The 6043-nt window shown below is 39.1% G+C and overlaps 1 pseudogene; it reads left to right on the top strand.

Annotated features, from left to right (window-relative positions):
- The first annotated feature begins 702 nt into the window (after positions 1-702).
- LOC109675073 (mediator of RNA polymerase II transcription subunit 28 pseudogene) lies at positions 703-1278 on the top strand (annotated as a pseudogene).
- Positions 1279-6043: the final 4765 nt, after the last annotated feature.

The raw sequence follows: 6043 nt of genomic DNA, 5'->3' as shown, positions 1-6043 counted from the left end.
TAGGAGGATGGAATCAACCCTCCAGGGCTGGTGTGCAGACACCCCAGTTGAACCTCATAGATTCCTTAAAAATATTCCCTAGCCTTGTGAGCCGCATTTGTCTTTCTGAGTCTGGTAAGCCCCATTGTTACATTAAAAAACAAACAATTCCCTTTTACGAGCCTACACAAGTTTGTTTTAAGAGAAAACTAGAATTCCTCTCCTATTATCTTTCAGCTCCTGTGTGCGCAAGCACATCCTTCAATGGAATAGATGTTCCATAGTTATGGGGGCTTAGGGACTTGTGTGAGTTCTGTTACTCCTTTGAGTAAGCTATAAATCATATTGTACATAAAACGTGTTGTTCGTGCTGTGCTGCAGGTCACCATGCAAATAGCATAAAAACAATAAAATAATCAGGAGACATCACTGAAGAGAAGGACAGTGTAGGAAGTGATTTCAGAAAATTTGGACTGAAGTCTCAGCATAAAAGCTGTTGAAAAATAGGGGGAAGAAGGACATGGAAAAGAGAACAATGGAGGGGCTTAGTCTGGTCAAAGTACAGTATATGCATTGTGAAATGCCACAGTGAAACCCTTTGCACAATTAATATACACAAATTTTAAAAAAGAATAATGATTTGATTTTAGCTGAATACACATTAAAATTTACCCTCGAGTTGGGTGTGGGGAGGAAAAATTTTACCCTCTTTCGATTCCAGACATGGAGGTTCCACTGTCTGGCATGTTCCCTGGGCAACCATCAAGGCCCCTGCCACTCCACCAGGACTCCCCATCCAGGCCTTGCTTCTTGAAACATTGCCTGGCACCGGGAGAAGTTCTAACAGTAGCTTGGTGGATGAGTTGGAGTCATCATTTAAGGCTTACTTTGCTTCTTGACAGTCAGGACTATGACGATGGCACTGACCAGGAAGAAATTTGAACTGGTGTTGATCAGTGTATCCAGAAATTTCTGGACATTGCAAGACAGACAGAGCAAGTTATCAAAGAAGCTCTCTCTGAACCGAAGGATGAACTGCAACAGAAAGACATGTGGGTCCAGAAGCACCTGACAAAGCTGAGGCACTGGCAGCAGGTGCTGGCGGACAACATGCAGCCCAAGAAGCCAGCCGACATCCCTCGAGGCTTCCTGGCCCACCTAGAGCAGGCATCTGTCAGTATCCCCGTATCTCTGAACAGACCTAAGGGTAGTCTGGCCTGCAAGGCAGCCCTGTGCAGTTTGCCAAACATCCCTCCTTGTGGACACGGCATTTTGGAAGAACTCTTTATAGGTGAATGAGTTGACATTTATGTTGCTAACTAGACTTTCCCTCCTATTTTTATGAGCTATTAACTTCTTTTGGTATGTGTGTGTGTGACATAAGGGTCTCGCTATGTTGGCCAGACTGGCCTTGAACTTTCAATCCTCTTTGCCTCAGCCTCCCAGGTCCTGACTTTTTGAGTACTTTATAAAATGATTTGATGAACCAAGTAAGTTGTCTTTAGCAAAATTTACACTGCTAGTGTGAAGAGACAGATTCTTTCTCGGGCTTTAATTTTTTTTGTAGTTGGTTTTGTTTTTGCTTATTTTTGTCTGGCTTCATTTCTTTGTATCCATTTGTTGGATGAGTTTCTTAAAATCTGAGGGAAAAATTGTAATAGTCTGAGAATCAGGGGAAAAGGAGTTTGGTTACAGACCTTTTGTAATAAGCATCCATCCATAGCAGTGTAGAAAAATAGGTAGATTTGCTGAGTTTCAAGACTTTGAACTACCTCAAGAAGAAGAATGTAATGCAGCAATGTAGTGCCTGTAGACCAATAGAGTGTAGATGGTTTGTAAGTGGGTCAGAAAGGGCTGAAATGTGCTAGGTTACTGTAGTGATGCTAGAAGATGATCAATAAGTAAACGTTGGCTTTTATTTAGGCTAAGTTTATATTTTGCATGATGTTTACCTACTCATTTGGAGGTGGGTGTATTAGGAACAGGATATAATGAGTCAGTGTAAGGAACAAGTGGACACTGTCTCAGTAGGTACAGTTGCGGTACTGGCGATGTATGAGAGTCTTACTCTGATAGTCTCTTAGTTTTGAGTTTTGTTTGCTTATGATGTTTTGTTTTACTTTTTCTGAGCAGAGACAGTTTCCCTAAGGAAGGTTCTGGCTCATGGGTTTGATTCTAGGAGCCTTAGGGTTGGGGGCAACCTGAAGAGTAATCTTCATCTATAAAGTGCATGTGGAGCCCCTGTGTGGGAAAGGAATTTTGCCCTCTTGTTGGATGAGCTTTTCCTTTCTTTGTTTTATAGTCTCTTACCAGATTACATTCTACACCCAAAAACTGTTCCATACATCTATGTCTCAAAGTCTTGGCATGTGTTGCTCTCTTCATCCTTGAAGCCCCTCACACTGGGTCTGGCCTGGATGCTATCAGGTCCTCATAGCTTCCAAATACCCTTTCCACCATGTCCCCAGGGCACAGCACATTTTCCTTTCTTCCATCATCCTTTTTTAGTTCTCCCTTGTGGGTCAGTGATTTATATCTGCCTCTGTGCCCTCACTGCAGTGCCTTCTCATGAGAATTAGGCATTGTTCTCCTTGAATATATGAGACCACACATTATTTATCTTTCATATGTGACACTTATCACTCATTTTTGTTTTCATGCTTGTGTATATATTTCACATGTGGACCTATGATTACCAACCTGAGGCCAATGAATCCTGTCAGTTAAAAAGTATAGATCAAACAAAGCTTTTAAATACAGTGAATTTAGTGGAGGGGGAGGAGGGATAAAGGAGAATGGTGGAAAGGGTGAATTTGAGTATGATATATATGATATGTTGTAAGAACTTTTTAAATTGCTGTAATGTACCCCTACATAGCACAATAAAAATATTTTAAAAATTCGTTTTTACTTACATTATGAGATCTTAACCTGGTTGTCTTATGCTAATTAGAAGCTCCTACTGACAGTTTTGGAAAATTTCTTGGTTGAAAAAACCTAAATAAACTAATTATGTTTGGGGAAATGTTTCAATCATAAAGGTATTTACAGTGAAAAGATTGGAAACTGATCTTCTTGGTGTACAGTGAAGATGCTTTGATACAGTATGTGTGCAAATTATCACCATTTCTTTATTAAGTTCAAAAGTTATCTGTCAAATAATTTTTCAATCTTATCAAAAATGTAATAAAATAAAATTTACCCTTTTTGAAAAACAATATTGCAAGAATTACTTAGTAAGTTTTTCAGGACACAACTTTTGTACACAGCAAGAAGTAATTTTCTGTGTCCTAAAGAAATACGCAGGGAAATTGATGGGACTACCTTTGAAAGAACAAGCATAGCAGAGATAAACCACAGTAAAGAGGATCCAGCCAGAGTAATAACAGCCTGATGCTTAGTTTATTGCCACTTTGATAGGAAAAGAGCTGGAGTAGGACTATATGATTTAGCTGGATAAGATTTCTGTGCACTGTGGACGCTTTTGGAAGACCCCACAAGACAGAATTTTGGAAGATGTTTTCAAAAAGTTAAGACAGAAAGCAAGCAGCAAGTATGAGGAAGGAAGGCACTCTGAACCACCACACAAAGAAAGGGAGCGAAAACTTCAGGAAAATTCAAGAGTTAGAACCTTAGCTGAGCCTTTCTGAAAGGACAATGGAAGGAGATACAACACTGAGGCATAATCCACTTCTATAGAAGGGCATACAGCAATCCAAATCCTGGGATCGTCCAAATCTCAGGGAAAAACAGAACTGTAATTTTCATCACCTAGAAAAATTCCTGCCAGTTGAGTTTTCGTTTATCCCCTTCTGGCCTTTGCATATTTGTTGTCATATATTTTTACTTCTACATATGTTATATATAGCCCATTCTATTCTGTTATTTTGTTTAAACTTTCAATTATCTTTTAGAATTGTAAATAATAAGAAAGCCAAAAGTTTTGTATATTTCCCGATTTCGTCAAGTTCTGATACTCTTCGTTGGTTTGTGTAGATCTCTATTTCCATCTGGGATCATTTTTCCTTCTGCCTGAAGGAAATCATTGAACAATTTTTGTAGTGTCACTTCTTTGATGGATGAACTTTTTTTTTCCTCATTATGGGTTGCATTTTCCTGCTTCTTTGCACACCTGGTAATTTTTGATTGGATGCCAGACATTGTGTATATTTTTGTACTCCTATAAATATTTTTGAATTTTGTTCTAGGACACTGTTAAGTTACTTGGAACAATTTCATCCTTTTGGGTCTTGCTTTTATGATTTGTTGGACAAGTCCAGAGTAGTGTTTAGTCTAGGGCTACTTCGTCATCATTATTGAGGCAGGACCTTTCTAAGTACTTTACCCTATGCCCTGTGAATTACACAGCTTTCCAGTTTGGCTGGATAGGCACAGGCACCATTCTAGTTCTACGTAAGTACCAAGTATTATTGCTTCTAATCCTTTTGAATGCTCCTTTCTCTGGCCGTAGTTATTTTCCTCATATGTCCTAGTGATCAGTAGCCCCTCTGCAGACTTCAGGGTTCCCTCTCTCTCTCTGTAGTCCTCTCCTCTCTACTACAGTACCCTGCTCCCTTGGTCTCTCACAACCTTACCAAGATCTGACCATGCCTTCCCTCTTGCCACTCTGAAAACTCTCTCAAGGCAGCGAGCCAGAGAAATCAAACAGCCAACTTCTATTTGCCACCTTGGGGACTCCTTACATTTTTGCAGGATTTCCAGTGTCATGAAAATCATTACTTCATATATTTTGTTAGGTCTTCTAGTTTTTGTCAGGAAGGAGGGTAAATTTGAACCCCTTTATGCCATCTTGGACAGGAGTAGACTTTTCAATCTAGTTGAAGTTCATAGGTTATGTAACTCTAATTTTTGGATCTTAGCACACAAAAGCAAGAGAATTGATGACTAATTCTAACTTTTACATGACTTTCTTTCTTGGTACTTTTTAAGTTTTCCTAGAATTTTCAAAATGGAAGATTTGCATTCAAGTTCAGACTCTCTATGCACTTGGCTCTTAATTTTGATATTTAATAGTGTGGAAACTGGTGAGCTTCATTGCTTAACCTGGCTGGACATAATTTTTGAAGGAACTAGAACAGAATTTAAGGTTTTACAGCTTTGAGGCTTTAAGCTGTGGTTTTTTATCCATAAAACACATATGTATTATCTTCTGTGTGCTACAAACTAAAGATAGAACAGTGAGTATCCAGAAAAAAAAATCTGTGTTCTCATGTCTCAAGTAACTTATATTTTAGGAGGATTAGGCAGAATATGCTAATGAATAAATATATAATGAGTTTGATCAGAATAATTACCAAGTAGAAATAAGAAATAGAAAGAAGTGGGTTGTGTTTTAGATCCTCTGGTCAAGGAAGGCCTTTATCTAGTAGGTAAATAAAGATCTGAAGGAGATGAGGGAGCAAGTTATGCAGATATCTGGTTGAAGAGTGGACCAAGCAAAGGGCTCATAAGTGCAAAGTTGCAGAAGTGAATCCCAAATGGTTGGAAACAGCAGGATGGCTTGTGTGGCCAGAAAGGAGTGAGCCAGCAGTGGAGCAGATGGAAATGAGGACAGAGAAACTACCGGGAACCAGTTTGAGCAGTTCATGATGTGGAGAGAGAGCTGTGTCTTTTACTCTGAGAGATGGAAACTCAGAGAAGTAATATAACATAACTTAAGTTTTAAGAAGATCACTCTGGCTACTCTTCAGAAAATAAACTGGTAGTGAGGAGAAAGGGAGGAAGATATAAAGTATAAAAACCAGCTAAGAGGTTGTTCCAGCAATCCAGAGAGGAATGATGATAAAAGTGGAAAGAAATGATTGGATTATGAATATCTTTTGAAGGTAGAACCAATGGGATTGGCTGACGGATGATTTTTTTAAAGACTATAAAGGAAAGAGTGGAATCAGGATAAGCTTGGGTATAAAGGCGTGAAGCAACTGAAGAAATAGTGTGACTATCACTGAGATAGAAAAGACTAGGAAAGTCCAGTTTTAGAGGACCAAACCAGGAGTTCTGGACACGTTAAGTTTGAGCCGCCAACTAGATACACAAGTGGAGG

Source organism: Castor canadensis, chromosome X (assembly GCF_047511655.1).
Source record: "Castor canadensis chromosome X, mCasCan1.hap1v2, whole genome shotgun sequence".
In the NCBI taxonomy this organism is placed as follows: Eukaryota; Metazoa; Chordata; class Mammalia; order Rodentia; family Castoridae; genus Castor; species Castor canadensis.
Note: the sequence above shows the minus strand (reverse complement) of the source record. Positions and strands in the feature narration are given on the sequence as shown.